The sequence below is a fragment of the Eschrichtius robustus genome, chromosome 10, assembly GCF_028021215.1.
Source record: "Eschrichtius robustus isolate mEscRob2 chromosome 10, mEscRob2.pri, whole genome shotgun sequence".
NCBI classification, from domain to species: domain Eukaryota; kingdom Metazoa; phylum Chordata; class Mammalia; order Artiodactyla; family Eschrichtiidae; genus Eschrichtius; species Eschrichtius robustus.
The window spans coordinates 20,155,139-20,174,085 of NC_090833.1; the positions used below are offsets into that span (position 1 = coordinate 20,155,139).

Sequence of the window (18,947 nt, forward strand, 5' to 3'; positions counted from 1 at the left end):
CCCTCACCTTAAAGCACAGGTCCCCACCGCTGCCCCTGAGGGTCCTCCAGGGAGCCCTGGGGCTCCAAGGAACACAGTTTGAAAATCACTGGACTAGGATGGCTCAAACTGCACCCATTTTGCAGATGGAAAAGCTGGGGTCTAAATGTGACCAGTAACTCTTGCAACTGGAGTTACAAGAGACCTGCAAGAAAAGCTCTGGCTGGTTGAAATCAGTTCTTCTCAAGCTTCAGCATGACCATAAATCAGCTGAGAATCTTGGTAAAATGCAGATTTGGTCCAGCAGGTCTGGGGCTTGGCCTGAGATTCTGCATTTCTAACAAAGCGCCCAGTGGAGGCAGGCGCTGCTAGTCCTCAATGGCACTTTGAGCAGCAGGGGTTTCAGTGGCTTGATGTATGCAGAGTGCGTGGTGCCCTTCCCTTTGCTCCTTGGCGGAAGGGCTGCAGAGCTCACCCTGCTTTACAGTAGGGAACATACAGGCCAAAAGGCTCACTGAGGGGGAGGCCACGGAGCCAACGCTTGGCCCCCCACAGTCTGGCCTCTAGGTGGCTCTTCAAATAGGAGAAAACATCCTCAAGTTAATATGCTCAATATCGAGGGTGGGCCCTGAGGCCTAGAGCAGGGCTGCGACCTGCCCAGGGCCACACACAAGATTGGTGGCAGGCCAAGGCACGAAGCCAGGTCCCGGCCATCCACTCTTGAACTGTTCTCCTTTCAGTGAGACTCTCTGTGTTATAAGGGCCCCCTCATCCTTCTGGCAGTGGTGGGGAAGCTGAGGCATGCACAAGCTGGGGAATCAGGTCATGTTCCAGGCCTGGCGATGCTGCCCTGGCCATGTCCAGCCCTCTCCAGTGCTCCAGAGAAGCAGCTGGACCGTGAACTTCAAGGCCCAGGCTCAGGCATGCTCAGGCAAGGCCGGCTAGCATACCAACTGGAGCTTAGCGGAGGTGCCCAGGCTGGGAGGCAGGACCCGGGATCTCATCCTGGATCAGCAGTGGGCTCGCTCTGTGACTCTGGACAAGACCCTTCCCCTCTCTGGGCTTCCAGCTCCATCTACCACAAGAACATGGGTTTTATCATGTCCACTGTCCCGCCCAGCTCTCAACTTTCTCCCAGGTTGGGGAACTGAGCAGAGAGAGAGAAGGAAGGCTCCAGCTGATGACGAGGGGGCAGAGAAAGGCCACTGGGGTGCTCCTATGAACTGCACTGTGTCTCCCCACCCCCGCTTCACGTGGTGAAGTCCTAATCCCCAACGTGACTGTATCTGGAGATAGGGCCGTCAGGACGTAATTAAGATTAAATATGATCAGAACAGTAGGGCCCTTATCTGATAGGACTGTGGCCTTAGAAGAAGGAGAGAGATCTCTTTCCCGCTATTTCTCTACCATGTGAGGACACAGAGAAAAGGCCGTCTGCAAACCACGAAGAGGGAGCAGACGCTGCCTGATGGCCTGGCGGGAAGGAGATGCGAGGAACTGAGATGGAAAGAGCACTGGGTTGTGAATCTGGATCATGCCAGAGCCAAATCTCAGAACTGGCACTCTCTCAAGTTGTGGGTTCCTGCAAAAGGGACTTCACCCCCGAGCCTCAGTCTTCACACCCATAAGACGGGGATAAACACGGCACCTACCCCACAGCACTGTGATGCAGACACAAGGCAATGTCTGCAAGGGACCTAGAACGGTGGCCCCAGTGGAGATGTTCTGGGGTACTTATCGTCTATATGGGGGGCAGGGGAAAGAAGTGTGCAGGGAACGAGAGAACACAGGGGAAGAGTCTTACACGCGTAGATTTTAGTGCAGGGGCAACCCTGAGTGGGCCCTGATCCTCTCTGAGCCTGTTTCCGCACCAGTGAGGCAGGGAGCCCCACACTAACTCAAAGGGCCTCGTGAGGACCGACTGCAAAAATGTACAACCAGGACACTGTCTAGAGTGACTCCTAGAGTGGAGATGCTAGTGCTGAGGGAAACTGGTGATCGAAGTTGCTGAGATCCCTATTCCCTAGCTGAGACCACGTGGGTGCTACAACTGGCCAGTCCTGCCCACCCTGAGGCACGCTGAGCACAGAGATAGAACTCAGGGATCCTGTCCAACCCTCCATGCCAGCCTGGCAAGAACACAGCCCACGGGCCCTAGGGGCTGCTGGACAGGCAGGCAGCTGTGGACTCTCCCTGGCTTGGCCCTGGCTGGTCCCGACCCCGGCTGCACAAGGGGCTAAGCCCCAAGTTCAGGGCAGATGGGCTTCCCAGGGCCCGCAGAGAGGCCCACCAGAGGGGAGATGTCCCACCTGTCAGTGTTCCCCACAGCGGACGTCACAGGATGGGAAGGACACAGAACAGCTCCCTGCCCAGGACGCCCTCCCCCCGGGGCCTGTGAGCGCTTGACCATCCTGTCTTAACAGACCTAGTGTCCCTTCCTGCCCTCAAGGACCTCATTAGCATCTGCCATCCTGGTGGGAGGGAGGAGGTGTTGGGAGTCTGACAGGTTGGGTGTCCACAAACCCCGCAACCTCCGGCCAGAGATTCCCCTCTCCGAGTCTCAGTTTCCTTGTCTGCTAAAGTCTCAGTTTCCTTGTCTGTGATCCTTGCCAGCGCGGGGCAGGAGGTGAGCCAGAAAGCTGTACAGAGTGGATCTCCTTGGATGGCAGCTGCTGTTATGATGACACTGGTCCATGATGAATCCCTGCCTCTGGGAAGCCTTCCCTGCTTGCTCGAGATGGCGTTAGACCCCGTCTCTGAATGCCCCGTCTGCCTTGCACAGGTGACTCTCACACCCTCTTGCCCACAAGCACAACGGCACACAACCATCCACTCTCTTACAGGTGACACCCCTGAGCCCTCGCTGCACTGAGGAACACAGGAGACTTCTCTTCCCCCAGCTTCACACTTTAGATTTACAAGCCCAAATGTTGCTTTTCTCGGATGCTTTACATTTAATTAGGCATCCTAATAACAATGGAATTGCAGAAGTACTTATATCACTGTGAATTAGTGGTGCAGCTCCTTCTAACTTCTTTAAAAAAATATTTTTTCATGTATCATTTTTTAAAATAGAGCTCATTATTTTAATTATATCCATTTAAATGTACAGTGGAGCCCATGGATATTCTCAGCACGAATCATTAGGTATATTAGTGAAAAAGCACTTGGAATCTATCTACATGCTGACACTTCATAATCTATTCTATTTGTGTCACTGTAAAATAGATTTATATATAGATAACTACAAAATAGTTGCTCAAGATATGCTATGAATTTTATATTTAACCCGAGTCACGCTTCAACATAAAATCCAATGTCAGGCACTAAAAGGATATTTCTCAGTAAGTACATGATGTCTGTGGTCACTGGTTACTGCTCATCCCAGAATGCCAGGAGAGAAGCCAGACCAAGTGGGTCCCTGCCCAAGGAATTCCCTAACAGCCCTGGCCTTTCACTAAGGCAGTGGTTCTCAAAGTGTTTTCCTTAAAGGCCTAGGGGTTCCAGAGCAAAGGCCTAGAAGTACCCATGAGGCCTGAATAACAGGGTGGTGGTGACTAGACCTCCAAGAACCCCTACTTTCTCCGTCTTTGATACCTACAGCTTTGCTTTTTGTGGGTGGTAAATGGCAGCTCCCCTGAAAGACAGGCCTACGACCTAATCCCCAGAACCTGTGAATGCAAACTCATTTGAAAAAAGGCTCTTTGTAGATGTAATTCATTTAAGGATCTTGAGATGAGATCATTCTAGATTATCTGGGTGGGCCCTATATGCAATGACAAGTGTCCTCATAAGAGACATGTGGGAGATTTACAGACAGAAGAGGGGACAATACAGAGAAGAGGAGGCAGCATGACCACAGATTAGGAGCCATGCGGCTCTACAAGCCAAGGAATGCTGCAGCCACCCAAAGCTGAAGAGGCAAAGAGCAGATCTCCCCAGAGCCTCCAGACGGCGTGTGACCCTGGCCCAAGACCTTGATTTCAGACTTCTGGCCTCCAGAACTGTGAGATCAAATTTCTTTTGCTTTAAGCTACCTAGTTTGTGGTAATTTGTTACACCAGCCACAGGAAACTAATACACTAGGTGTGACTAAATTGGAAGAAATACCTCCAAAGCAGTTAACTTTGCAAACCACTGACCTCCACCACCCCCAAAGTTTTCTTTTGCTTCATTCTTACTCATCCCCGGGACTGAATCTGATATGGCCAGTCCAATGTGCCCGCAGAGCCTGCCTGGGGAAGTTTCAGAAACAAATATCTTCCTCTGGGTCTTACCAGATGGTTCGGTGCTTATACTCACCCTGTCACATCTGGCACTCACAAGCACCCTGTGGCCAGACGGGGAACCAGAACAGAGGACAGGGCCCGTGTCTGTTCCGTCCCCATCCACATCCAGCCCTAGCCTGGGCCCTGCGGCACGGTATGAACTCAATCAACACGGTGAATGAATGGCATGCCCAAGGGCGCAAGACTTCCAGCCATGAGCTTGTCTGAACAACTCCTGTGACTCCTATCCTGGGGCCATTCCCATTGAGCCCTGCAGCCCAAGACAACGCAACCAAACAACTTCTCAGTGGATTGGGGGCTCAAAGACAAATTCCATTTCTGGTCATGTTGAAGGAAGAGTCCCAGTGATGCCCGGTGCCCGGGAGTCAGACAACGTGCTCTCTGAGTACAGTTTCTACATCATCCCACCGAAAATGCTAATGCTTCAAGTTCTACCAAGTCACAGTAGTAATGAGAAGTCCTCATCACACTGGACTTCGGTCCCACCCCTGCTTGACTTGATTTTCCCATCTGACAACAAGTGGGCTAGAGTCTGAGATGTTGAAGGCTCTGGTGGAGGCCAGACCTCTACCCCGAAAGTGTGCATGTCTCCTTGCACAGGACGGGGAGCAGGGCATCTGTCTGTGCTCCAAGACTCAGCCTGAGGGCCACTCCACCTCCTCCAAAGGCCACTGCTTCTTTACTCTAGTACTTTAGCCACCTGAAACAATGTTAAGGTGGGGGGGAAATCTCTAATCACAGTGTGTAAGCAATGACTTGGTTAACTCCCTCTAGAATAAAACCTCATTAAAAGACTCCAAGCATTACGAATGAGGGTTAACTGCCCTCAAGGTGAGCTTAAATACACTCTTCATGAATGCATGGCTACATGGGGTGTTAAATGAATTAACACACATCCAGCCATGATTTCAGGGGCCGTGTTTACCCTGCTGCAGAGGCTGACCACTGACCTAGGCCTCCAGTTCTACCCAGCTGCCCACCTACCGATGACCTGAGTACAAATGATTATTATGCGTAGATGTTGGCAGGCTTCTCCTTGGCAATGCTTTCCAGGTCCAATGAGGTTTGTGCCTCCCCCATTCCACCAGAGCTGTTCTTTCCAAGGCCTCCTGGGACCTCCATTCTCCTAGATCCAACAGTCCCTTCTGGGTCCTCATTGAGTTCGTCCTCTATCAGCAGCCTCTAACGAGCTCCCCTCTCTCCTCCTCCAACTCTTTCCTCACTAAGCTCTGGGCCTGCCCGGTGGGCCTCCCACCTTCCAGCCACTCCCCCATCTTCTGCTGATTCCTCTTCACCAACCCAACCCTTATATGTCAACCTGCCCCAAGGATCAGTTCTAGAGCCTCTTCTATTTTTATCCATACTCACTTCCTACATGATCTCACCTAGATTCATGCTTTTAAATATTAACTATGTGATGATAAATCCCAAATCATATCTCCAACCTGGACCTCCCCCCCGAGCTCCAGACCCGCATGACAACTACCCGCTGGACACTTCCGCCTGGACGCCTAACACGCACCCATATTTACAGGTCCAGACTGAGCCGCGGCTACGCCCCTTCCCCCAAGTCAAGAAAACAATTCTTCTGACTCCAATCCCAGTGCTCTTCCCGCTAAACCCCACAGCCTGAGACACTGTCACGAGATAACGGCAGTCTTCTCCACTTCGGTTAGTGTAATTCCGCCCCTCCAGCTCCTCAGACCCAGACTCTGGGAATCATCCTTGTCTCTTCCCTCTCACTCTCTACGAAGCAATGTACCAGCAAATCCTATCAACTCCAGCTTCAAAATATGTCCAGAACCTGACCACTCCTTACCACCCCACGGCCACCACTCTCGTCCAAGCCGCCTTCCCCTCTCTCCTGTCTTGCTGTAGTATTCTCACAGCCCGTCTCCCTGGTCCTACCCTGGCCCAACGCCCCAGAACTGACGTTCGACACAGCAGCCAGAGCCATCCTATTCAGCTAGGCCAGCTCGTGCCTCTCCTCGGCTCAACACTCATTTAGGGGTCCGTGTCTCACTCGGCGCAGCTGCCAGAGTCCTCGCTCCGACCCTCAGGGCTCTCTGTGACACGCCCCACGCGCCCGCGGACCGCATCTGCTCACACCGCCCCTCTCGCTCCCCCCTCGCTGGCCACACCAGCCTGCTCGCTGCCCCCTGAGCACGAGGGCAAGCTCCTGCCTCAGGCCTGAAGCGCTCTGCCCTCCTCCCCAGACGTTCCCACAGCGAGTTCTCCACTCCTCCAGGTCTCTACTCAAACATCCCAGTGCCGGCAGAGAGATCCGTGGCCGCCTGATCCAAAACGCCAGCCGTCTCAGCTGCACCCCAGCTTCAGCACTCCACACCCCTTCCCGGCTCCACGACTTCTGCTCAGCGTTTACCCTCCATTCATGAAACATGCTTGTTACTTCTCATCCTCTTCACTGTCTCCCCAAGCAGAATGACAGCTACAGGAGGACGGGGACTTTGTCTCCTCGGTTCACTGTCACATGCCAGCACCTACGGCAGCGCCTGGCACGGGGGAGGTGATCGATAAGCACCTGTTCACTGAAGGAGCCAAGAATGAGACCTGCAAAGGTCAATGCCATTGTGGCCTTCGAGGCGTCTCCCTCTACCCACCCCCCCCCAAAAGAACTGTCGATGGCTGAACTGCTTCAGCTGATACCCAGGACTGAAGGCAGCAATGTCCCACCCATCTGGCCCTCCGTACAACACGGGCTGAGGACGTTTCACCGGAGCCAACGTTCTGAATAAGTGAAGTTTATTCCTGAAGTGGCACAGTCTTCTCTCCATCCTTTCCAATGGAAATTTTCTTAAATGTAACACACTCTTCCTACTTTCTAAATTGCCAAAATACAGCAGCCTTGGCAATGCTCTAACACCAACTCTTCTTTTCCTCCAGCTTTACTGAGATACTAGTGACATATAACATGTAAGTTCAAGGTGGACAAGGTGATGATCTGATAATACATAATGACCTCAACTCTTGAAGATGCAGGGTCACCATTATATCTTCCATTAGCAGACTAGGGCCCTCAGGCAGGCATGGGGCGCTGACACCCTGTCTCAGGGTGACAACTGCCAGGGAGCCTGCAGCCTCCACCAGTGGCTCTGGGAATGCCCCCTCTGCTTCTAACAGGTCCCTGATCTGAATCTGCCTGCCAGTTCCATGTGGTTCTGGGAGACCTTCGGAGGTAAGGGCTCTACCCCACTGCTTTGTGTATCCCTGCGCCTAGCCCCTGGTTGATGTCAGCTAACGTCTGCTGAACGATACAAACAGAAAACGGCAGGTGCAAAAATGCCAGCATGCAGGGTGGAAGAGATGCCGGTGGCAATGATGCCAATAAGGGGCTGGGTGAGGACAGGGCAGCTGTGACATACCAAGTGGCTAGGACGGGCCAGCCACAGTGCTGCTTCAGGCCATATGCATGCACTGTCTCCCTGCTCTTCACAATGCCTTACACAGCAAGTAGTTTTGCTCTACAGATAAGAAAACTGAGGACTGGAGAAACAGTGACTTGCTCATGGTCACACGGCTTTCTAGTGACAGAAGCAGGATTCAACCAGGTCTGCCTGACTCCAACCCCTGGGCTTTTTTAATCATTTGGATGATTTCTGTTTTTTCTCAAGAGAAGAGAAAATAATAAAAACACTTGTTGAATGAATGAACAAATAAATGACTAAATGACAGGAAGCTCCAAGGGATGGGGAACGTGTGTATTCCCTTGTCTCCTACAGTATCCTTAGTATCTTGACCGAACAGGCACATGCTAGATGCTAAAAACAGGAACACGGAAATGCAAGAAAACAAAGGAATGGAGGGCTCCATCTCTGCCACAGAGAAAGGTGTTTGGGCTCCGTGTTCAGTGCTGACCTTCAACTCTCCTTGATGTGCCCTAGAAGGGCTGCTGTGCTCACACCGGTCCTTTGGATGTAAAGAGTCCTGTTTTTAGCCACAAGGACAGAAAACATAATGGGGACAAAGGTCGCAGCTTTACCACTAGCCTGGAAGGGCCAAAAGAGAGAAACTACAGCAAAGCCCCAGTTTCCACAAACCCCAGTAACAAGGCAGCTGTATTTACGATTCCAACCATGATTCAAATCTTCACGCCAACACCCATGCCTTAATAACTCTCAGAATGATCTACTTCTGGCATGTACCACTGATATATTTTAATAAATAGTCAAGTAGAAAAGATTACACTAATAGATTAAAACTAATAACCTATTAAACAACTCTTAACAGTCTAGAAATTCAAAATAACCTACAATGCATAAATATATCATTAGTTTGAGTTAATTCTTAGGCACCTAATTTTCTTCAATGTATGGTGTCAGTCAGCCGCAACGCTGGGTAATACTGCAGCTCAGAAAGACAGCATGAAGACTTAAATATTAAGAGTTAATTCCCTGGTTAATTTAAACCTAAAATAGAGAAAAGCAGGAGTCTGGAGCAATGCTGTCAAGTCACAAACTCTGACATGTAGCAGGTAGGGCCCTCTGGGGAAAGCTGGGAGCTTCTTTCAAGGGTGCCATGGCACATGGAAGGTTGGCCCAGGTCAGCAGAATTACTGTTAATAGCATCTTAAACAGATGCACTGCCTTCGTCTTCCAATGGGTCTGGCCTTGGTACAATACTTATCAGCTAGCAATGCGCACGGCTCTCTGAAGACCCACCTTGCCGCGGCTCTCCCTACACAACTTTGGGACCCTGCAGGCTCAGGAATTCTCACCCACTTAGAATGCCCTTGACAGGCAGGTGGGGAAGGGGAGGCCACAGAGGAGCCCATGCCCACTGTCCTGCATCTTCCGGGGCACCCGTGGTGGCCCACGCAGACCCCAGAGAGCAGGTAACTCAACCACAGAGTGAGGCCATACCTAGGTTCTCTTGCTGGCCATATAAACAGAGGATAAATACACCCTTTCTGCCGTCAATGTTATTTCCTGCTGAGGCTGTCACTTGGCCTCGATCTCTGATGCCCAACTCCTCTGGCCATCCTCCTTGGAATGAAACGTAAAGAAGCTTCCCAATAGGACTGCTCCCCTTCTATACTGCCCACATTGACAACTGATACCAGGAGCTGCCCAGCTGCTTAGAAAGCTCTGCCGTCCCTCCAATGTGCTCGTCCCATCCTGGCACTACATCTGGCCTCCACCCCTCTGCTCTTCACCCACCAGTCCTTGAGATGGGCTGATGACAGACTGAGGTCTGGAATGCACAGCCAGCTCTGGCCACACGCCCTAATGTGAGCACCTGGGCCTGGACCCTCACTGCCCAGAGGCGTGCTGCGCCCGGACACACAAACGAGACTCCTTGCTACACAGTCCAGCCCTCCAAGGGGTTTGAGGATGATAAACTAGGTGTGTGGACCATTGCCAAGCTTCCTAACCTGCCCACACCTCTCTTTCCTGACGTGTAAGCACTAACCTCAAAGGGTTGTTTAGAAGATTAAAGCACAGGGTTTCCCTGGTGGCTCAGTGGTTAAGAATCCGCCTGCCAATGCAGGGGACACGGGTTCGAGCCCTGGTCCAGGAAGATCCCACATGCCACGGAGCAACTAAGCCCGTGCGCCACAACTACTAAGCCTGTGCCCTAGAGCCCGCGAGCCACAACTACTGAAGCCCACACACCTAGAGCCCGTGATCCGCAACAAGAGAAGCCACCGCTATGAGAGGCCCGTACACCGCAACGGAAAGTAGCCCCCGCTCGCCGCAACTAGAGAAAGCCCGGGCACAGCAACGAAGACCCAACGCAGCCAAAAAAAAAAAAGAAGATTAAAGCACAGAGATGTTCATAAGGCGCTCAGCACAGCACCACACACAAAGTGGGACTCATTAACTGTTAGTTCTCTTCTCCTGTCCTTACCAAGCACTCGCCAGGCAAAATGTGAAAAGTTTGGTCCAACTATGAAAAAGATGAGCTCTTAGGCCATGGGTGGAGAACTCATAAATGAAGGCAGGAGAGGAATGTTTAGCCCCTGTGAAAACCAAAGGAGTGGAGGGCACGGCCCCCTACACGCAGCAGCGATGATGAAGAGGGAGAGGTGGGGACACACGTCGGCAGGTTCACTACAGGATGGGAAGGTGGGCATGACCAAGATGGTAGGTGTGATGTACCCACGCTCTTAACCAGGTTCGGTTTGCATCGAACCTGGAGGAAGTGGAAGCCAAGGGGTGAGGATTTTTCTCTCCTGTTGGCAGAGCCAGACAGACAGTGAGGCTGTGGATGTTTCCCGAGATACTTTCTCAGATCGAGGGCCCTTGTCATTAAGGGGCTCAAGAAGCAACCAGGTCAGATCATCCTGGTTCCATTCTCAAGAATGTGCTTCTTCAGGACAAGACTTCCAGATGCTCTGAACTGGTAACTGCAGCTTCACAAGGAGAACTTGCTTAATTTGCTCAAGGAGCACAGGTGGGAAACTCGAGCTGGGTGGGTGGACTGAGCCCAGGTTCCCTAGAGATCCCAAGCACTTCCCTTTGCTGGACCACCCCAAGCTCAAGAACGCAGTACCATTTGGAAAAAGGATTTACCGATTTTGACGCATATGACCTGTAGTTTGCATTTCTGGGGCTATCTCCAGAGGACAAATCCAAGGATGTCTGAATTTTCCAGGATCGGCCCTATTTGTGCAGAGGCTAGGCTTAACAGTAACTGATTAAGCAGAAAGTGAACTCTGCCCATCCAGAAAAGCAACGGGTCCCTTTGGAGCAAGTATGTGAACCCTCAGAATCAGCCTGCAATTTATGATTTTTGTAAGCCAAACTTTGGCCCAAGCTTGGTAGGGTGAGAACACACATTTCTGGAAATCAAATGAGCTCCAGTTACAGGAACATAAACCTAGAGTCAAGATGAAGATGCAGCCTGACTAAAATATACCCAGAGCTGGTTCTCAAATAATTCATTCTGCTAATACCATACTGGTCATTGACTAGCATCAGGCCTACTGATACTATTGAAATTTTGTGCAAGTAAGGTTAATTTGTTTAGGGCTACTTTAATTTTCCTGCTGAAAACCAAAATGCTAAACAAGAAGATATTATTTTAAAAATAATTATGCAGCCGTACACACGTGATTATGAGATTAAACTATCCACCAGTGGAAAATCTTGGCTTAAAGGACAAGACTCAGCAAGGCCCAAAGCCATTTGATTATTTGGCTGACGGTGAACGAGTCTATTTCCCAGTTCTCTTTGAGGACGAGGGATGCCAATCACTGCCTCAGGTGGCCCCTGGCAGGAGCAAGTGCAGGACACAGGATGTGGGTCACGGTAGCCCCTCCACAAACACGAGCTCCACTCCCACCCACCCTCATCCTCACCTCCAGCCTCTCTCCCATTTCCAGGCTCTATGAGAAATCAACTGCCCTTTCTCACCTGTTGAGATGGCCCACACTCTGTCCGCGGAGTGTGTTTCTCTCTAAATAAATCCACTTCTTACCTATCATTTTGTCTCCTACTGAATTCTTTCTGCGATGAGACATCAAGAACCGGAGCTTCATTAAGTCCTGAAACCAGCTAGACCAACTTCCACTCTTCGTCAACACCGGTGGGGATGTCTTCTGTGCCGTTTCTTTGTGACAACTTTTTGGGCACTAATACCTGTTTGGGGGACTACCTTGGAAGGGATAACATCTAAAATCGTAAGCGCAAATCTTGACCAAATTGCACGGTGGAAAAGTAATTTAGAACTTGACTTGTCACAAGGATAAATAGAAATCTTAAGTGTCTCCTCTGCAAACACCAGTAAAAAGGATTTAGCCATCTAGATAGGTGACCTTGATTTGTTCCATCTGCTAGAAGCCTAATTTGAATCCAACCCCTTGTAACTGATGGCTTTCATGTTGTACCTGACTCAGGGCTGAATTTTTGGAATGGGAACTATGAGGCCTCTGTGTTTGTGTGTTCATATGTATCTATATGTGTGTTGTAGGTGTATGGTATTGCCAAAAATTAATTCGTAAAAGAGCTCTACTTAATTGGCTTTTAAAAAATTAAGCACTTATATAAATACTCAGAAATGGAAAATAATCTGGCCAGAATGAATTTCAGGTTCATGGCATCTGGAAAATATTCAGTACTAAACTGATATCTGGTATTGAAGGTGGCTAAGCTTGTTGGTTTGATTAATAGAGACATGTAAGAGTCATCAGTGTTAAGCATAATACTTCTGTTGTACCGAGGTTTATCAGAGGTCAAATAAGACCTTATTCTATCTTCTACAAATTTGTCAACAAGAAAGGTAAATGAGAAAAAAACTTTTAAGAAAAGTAAGATATGTGTTTTTAGTAGACGAAGGTGTGAAGAATGAAAAAAACTGAAAAGATTTATGCATGATCATTAGTTGGGTAAATGGATTTTGTCAGGAATGGGCTAAAACAAGACTGGATTTGGTTTCTCCCTCCAAAGTTTTCTTGAAATGCTGCTTATAATAACAGATAGTATGAGTTTCTTTGCCTGTAAGTGATCTGTATTTGTTTTTGAGATCTTTTGTAACTTTGATTAAGGAATAAGTATTGTCTCACAGTGACCTATGATCTTATTTGACCAAATGTTTTAAAACTTTTGACAAGCTTCCCAAATACCAAATTTTAATTAAGTTTCTTTTGATTTCCAGATAACTGTGGGGTACTTTAGAGATCCCCTGAGGTATCTTTAAGAGAAATATTTAACTAGGATTATTTGGTATGTTAAGTTAAATGTAATCGTTGGTAATTCTGGTTATTGTAACCAACTTTCTTTATCGATTACACTGTAATCAGATGTTTAAACATGCATTTTAATTCTTTTGTCATTTAAAGATACTTTTGTACTCTGATGCTGTTACAAAAAGTGCTTCATGATCAAGAAGATTCATAGAAAGGCTATGGAAGCAGTTACAACAGTTCCACACCAAGATGATGGCTATGTGAGGATTCCAGCCCATACTGACTTAAAACAAAGAGCTGCCCTGCCCCTGGGGCCCCTAGATCAGGCATCCAGAGATTTTTACTCCCTGACAGGCAGGGTCAATGCCCCTACTCAGCCTGGAAGCAGTTACAGAAGATGGACCATCGCCCTTCTGAAACCTCAGACTGGGACTCGAACCCATGCGGCCGGGACTCGAACCTGGCCAAAACCCACAGTCTTCCAACTGAGATCACACACCTGGTTTCAGGACTTAACGAAGCTCAGGTTCTTGATGTCTCATCGCAGAAAGAATTCAGTGAGAGACAAAGTGATAGGTAAGAAGTGGATTTATTTAGAGAGAAGCACACTCCACAGACAGAGCGTGGGCCATCTCAGAGGGTGAGAAAGGCACCAGGGTATGGGGTTGTCAGTTTTTATAGGGGTGGGTCATTTCACAGGCTAATGAGTGGGAGGAGTATTCCAGCTATTTTAGGAAGGGGCGGGGATTTCCAGGAATTGGGCCACCGCCCACTTTTTGATCCTTATGGTCGGCCTTGGACCTGTCATGGCACCTGTGGGTGTGTCATTTAGCTTGCTGATGTGAGCATATACTGAGGCTCAAGGTCTGGTGGAAGTCGATTTGTCCGCCATCTTGGACCCATTTGGTTCTAATCAGTTTACGTCATGTCCTCAGGCTATGTCATTCTTTCAGAGGTTGTGCCCTGCCTCCTTCCCTCCTGTTTTACTTCTGATTCCCATAAGAATATGGGAGTAAAATCTCTGAGGTGGTAATGAAACAGGACGGAAGGGGGCAGGGCACAACCTCTGAAAGAATGACATAGCCTGAGGACATGACATAAACTGATTAGAACCAAATGGGTCCAAGATGGCGGACAAATCGGACAAGTTGACTTCCACTAGACCTTGAGCCTCAGTATATGCTCACTGTAACACATCAGCAAGCTGAATGACATACCCACAGGCGCCATGACAGGTCCAAGGCCGACCATAAGGATCAAAAAGTGGGTGGTGGCCCAATTCCTGGAAATCCCCACCCCTTCCCAAAATAGCTAGAATACTCCTCCCACTCATTAGTCTATGAAATTACCCACCCCTATAAAAACTGACAACCCCATACCCTGGTGCCTTTCTCACCTGCTGAGATGGCCCACACTCTGTTGGTGCAGTGTGTTTCTCTCTAAATAAATCCACTTCTTACCTATCACTTTGTCTCTCACTGAATTCTTTCAGTGATGAGACATCAAGAACCTGAACTTCATTGAGTCCTGAAACCAGGTGTGTGATCTCAGTTGGAAGACAGTGGGTTTTGGCTGGGTTTGAGTCCCAGCTGCATGGGCTCAAGTCCCAATCTGAGTTTTGGCTGGGTTCGAGTCTGGCCATGTGGGTTCAAGTCCCAATCTGGGTTTAGGCTGGGTTCGTGTCCTGGCACGTGGGTTCAAGTCCCAGTCTGAGGCGCACGGTTTCAAAAGGGCCAGGTGTATTACATCGCTGGAGAAGGAACCTCATGGGCATCTTAAACCTAGCCACTTACTTTTTGGCTCCTAGAGGTGAATGCTAAGTGGCAACAGAACTTTGCTGACACTGTGTGAAACTGAGCAGGACCCTGTGGGGCCCTCCTCAGTAGAAATCCTTTCCGTGTCCCCATTTCTTGTTTGTAGGAAAGAAGCTTCAGCCTCCTAGACCTTCCCTGAGTACCAAAGGGCAGATTCAAACAGTTGCTTGTCAGGGAGGGGAGGGAATGCAGAAACAAAGGAAGAGCAGTGAAGAAACAGAAGTGCAATAATAAAGCAGGGTTCTGTTTTTTCCTCAAGGAATATACGTAACAATATCTCTGAGTTCTTCTGCAGGAACTAAGGCCCCCATCCAGGTGGAGGTTGGTAACTTCAGGCTGAGCACAAGATTCCTGGAACACTGCCCTGTTACCTCACCACTGACCAATCAGAAGAAAATCTGCACACAGTGGAAGATAAAAGACTCTGACCCCCTCCCCAAATGATTAACTGCGATTGATTAACTTCCCCTTTTTCCCTTTAAAAACTTTCATGGTCAAGCAGAATCTTGGGAGTTGGTTCTTGGATGCGAGTCCATCTTCTCCCCAGGTTGCTGGCCTCCTGAATAAAGCAATCTTTCCTCTCCAACAAAGAAAAAAAAAAAAAAGAAATCAATTGCCACCCACTGTTCCCTCCTCCTAGGAATGGAATTCAGCATCGTGGTGATGGCGGTGATTAAAAACAAGCATTTATTGAGCACCTACTATAGGCCAGGTATTGTGCTAAGGGTAGACATATCATTATTACTGCACTTAATACTCACTGACACCACTATGAGGGAGGTATGAATATAATCCCCATTTTACAGATGAGGAAACTGAGGTCAGGTAACTAGCCTAAGGTCACACAACCAGGCAGTAGATGGTGCCAGATCTGAACCCAGGTAGTCTGGGCTCAGAGAGAGGGTGAGTTAGATGCCCAGCAGACCAGGCCTGGAGAGTGGGAGCCACAGGGACCATGCTGCTCCACTCTGGGGCTCTCCCAGGACCAAGCAGGAGGCTGTGCATTTTGGATGCAGGACTTACACAATGCTTTGCTGAAATGGATTCCTCAGCCCTGAAAAAAGGGCCTTTTGGAAGCTCCCTTCCAAGCCTATCTTCTAAGATCCTGCCTGTCCTGAACCCTTGGCAATATGTCTTGTAACATCTTGCCCCCTGCAGTTTATTCTCCTCCTGGCAACCAGAATGATCCTTTTAAAACCAAAGCATATCATCTCACTCCTCTGCTCAAAATCCCCAGTGGCTCCCCATCTCACACAGGGTAAAAGCCAAAGTCCTGACAAAAGTCTCCAAGGCCCTACGCAGCCACATGGGCCTCCTTGCGGTTGCTCCAGTAACACTCCTGCCCCAGGGCCTTTGCACCTATTGTTCCCTCGGCCTGGAATGCACTTCCCCCAAATGACTGCTTGGCTCAGTCCCTCATTTCCTTCAGATCCTTGTTCAAATGTCACCTTCTTGCCGATACAATACTCCTTCTGACTCTCACCACCCCCCTCCCTGCTTTCCCCCTACAGCACTTTTTACCAAATGGCATACAATGTGTTTTCAGTATTTATTATGTCTCCTCCACTCCCACTAGAACATCAGCTCCACAAGACCAGGGATTTCTGTTTTGCTCACCACTGTATTTCCAGAACCTAGGTCAGACCCCAGGACTTAGCAGGCACTCAGTAAGTGTTTGTGGAATGAATGAATGAGACTTGGTCTTATCACCTTCTTCCCGACCCCAATCTCCCTGTCTAGAAGATCCTGATCATTTGTTAGGCAACTGGTACACCCGGTGAACAAGTGAGTCCCTCAACTTCTTCTATCCCGGGCTGTCTTATCTCCAGATGAAAGGGTTGGACCAGATTATCTACAGAGTCCTTCCAGCTCTGAAAACCTTCAACTGACAAAAAAAAAGGGCATAATTCTTCATTACAGCAAGCCTGTAGCTACATTTACTTGATTATGAAAACTGTGTTTCCTTTAGAATTCTCCACAGTTAAGGCCCCGCAGCCTCCCACGCTTCTTAAAAGAAGTGACGTTTGGCTGCAGTTGTGCTACGTGACCTGTAACCTGCACACTAGGTTAGCATTAACCTCAAGTGCTGGAATCAATGGTCTTGTAAGATCGACCCAGGTTGGGTTACAGGGAAGTAAACCAAACCACAGTTAGTTGTTTCCTAGGATCAGAAACACCACCTCTCCTTGTCCCCCTCAATTTCACACTCATTCCTTAGCAGCCCATGCTGTTGGTTTTGGGGTTTAGCCAGAGGCCCTCTGTGGAGAAGGAACGAAATTAGGTGTTCTGGGCCAAAAGGAAGGCGCTGGGACGAAAGCAGACCCTGGTGTGATAACACAGCATGCGCGGCACGGCTGGGAGCAGGGAGCGGAGGCCAGAGGGTCACAGGTCCTTCAAGGTCAGTCCCGACCAGGGCCATCCAGCCTAACTCTGACTTCAGGGAGCCTCGGGTCTTTGTCTCCCCATCTGAAACAGGGGCTGCATGAGTCTAATGTTCCATCAAGTATCTACAACTCTAAACCTCACCTGGCCAATCTAACCCAAGGCCGGGGTCAAATTCACCAGTGGCGTCAGCTAAGGACTATGTTAATGTTCTCTGGACAAACGTGCAGAGATGTTTGAAATGCAGAACTTACTTCTCACACTGAAAGCTGGGTCACGCCACAATAATGCTGCTTTGGTCCTTCAAAGATGCTCTGTTAGCTTTAATGACAGAATCAGTATAAATGCACTTGTGAGCTCCTTTGGAGGCCCTGCCTTCTGGACGAGCCCCCAGCCTATGGCCCAGCCCTGGTTCCCTAACAGGCTCCTCTAACCTCTGTAAACTGATCACTTCCTACGGGGGAGCAGGAGGGCACAGTGGTGAGGCACCTGCATCAGAGGAGTCAGACCTGGGCAGGCACGCTGGCTGTGCTGCTCACTTCCAACTGGGCAGCCTGATGCCTGTATACCTCTCTGGGCCTCAGCTTCCTGAGCAGTAAAATGGGAATAATAAGCGCATCCTTCACAGAGCTGTGATAAAGACTACATCAATTAATAAATGTAAATCACTTAGCTCAGAGCCTGACTAAATGGTAGTTGTTATTATTATTATTAGAAATGTTTTCTTTACATCTCAAGTCACACACTAAGGTCTGGGCTGGCCCTTCCTGGTGTATATTCTGGCACTGTGGTAATAACATGGGGGGGGGGGGCTCCATCACTGAGTATATGCAAACCTAGGTTAATCAGGGAGAGCAAATAGATGGCACACATGCCACCTCCCGCCTCCCCTGACCGGGGCAAGCGTCTCTAATCTATCGCAGCACTCTTCTCCCTCTCACTACAGCCTTGGGCTGATAAGACTCAAAACAGAGCTTCAGGCACCTATGAGCACGGTGGGGAAACCCGCCTGCTGTCTTCTGATCACCAGGCAGAGATGCTGGTATGGGAGAGATTCATGCGTTAGAGAGTGAGGGCAAGGACCACATCCACATACAAGTGATGAGGAGTGAAGGGAAATTTGTCTCCATTCACTGCTGCAGACCCAGCACTTTGAACAGTGCCTGCCACACAGCAGATGCTCAAATATCTGCTGGATGAATAAATTAGCATCTAATCCACCTGAGTCCATAGCACAGAGCACTGGGCCTAAACTAGCAGGTGCTCAATGAACACGAGAGGGCAGTGGGGGAGGCTGGCTAGACCCTCACTTGAGTACAGCATCACCGTGTAGAGAAAGCACTGGCTTAGGCAGGGTCAAGGCCTGACGCTGCCACTCACTCAGCACATGACCCTGAGCAGGGCCTTTCTTCACCATGTGTACAATGAAGGGCGTTGGGAGCGGGGAGGGGAACCTGACAAAGCCCAAGGCCCCTTCCAGTCCTGACATTCAGATCCAGGAAACTCTTCCAGGCACTGCCAGTCTAGGGACTCCAACTGCCCCGCAGGCCATAGCCTCATACACTGTTCTTACGCAAGATTCCACTACCAGGGGCCCAGGAGAGAAACACAAAGGATCTGGGCAGCTGCTGGCCACGCGAGTCACTATCCAGATTCCCAGGCCCAAGCCAGGCCGTGCAGCCCTCCACTCCAGCCCACACTCCTGACTCCTACATCATGCATCTTCTCCCATCTCACTCAGTGTACCTATCCCATAAGCACTCACTGAGCACCGGCTGGAGGCCAGCCCACAGCAGTGAACAAGACAGACGTGGCCTCTGCCTCTGGAGCTGGCAG

General features: G+C 49.6%; 1 protein-coding gene across 11 annotated transcripts in view; it reads right to left on the reverse strand.

The window, feature by feature from the left end:
• The window catches only part of ZNF618 (zinc finger protein 618), a 181,811-nt gene that overhangs the window by 67,449 nt on the left and 95,415 nt on the right, over window positions 1-18,947 (reverse strand). The window lies entirely within an intron of this gene.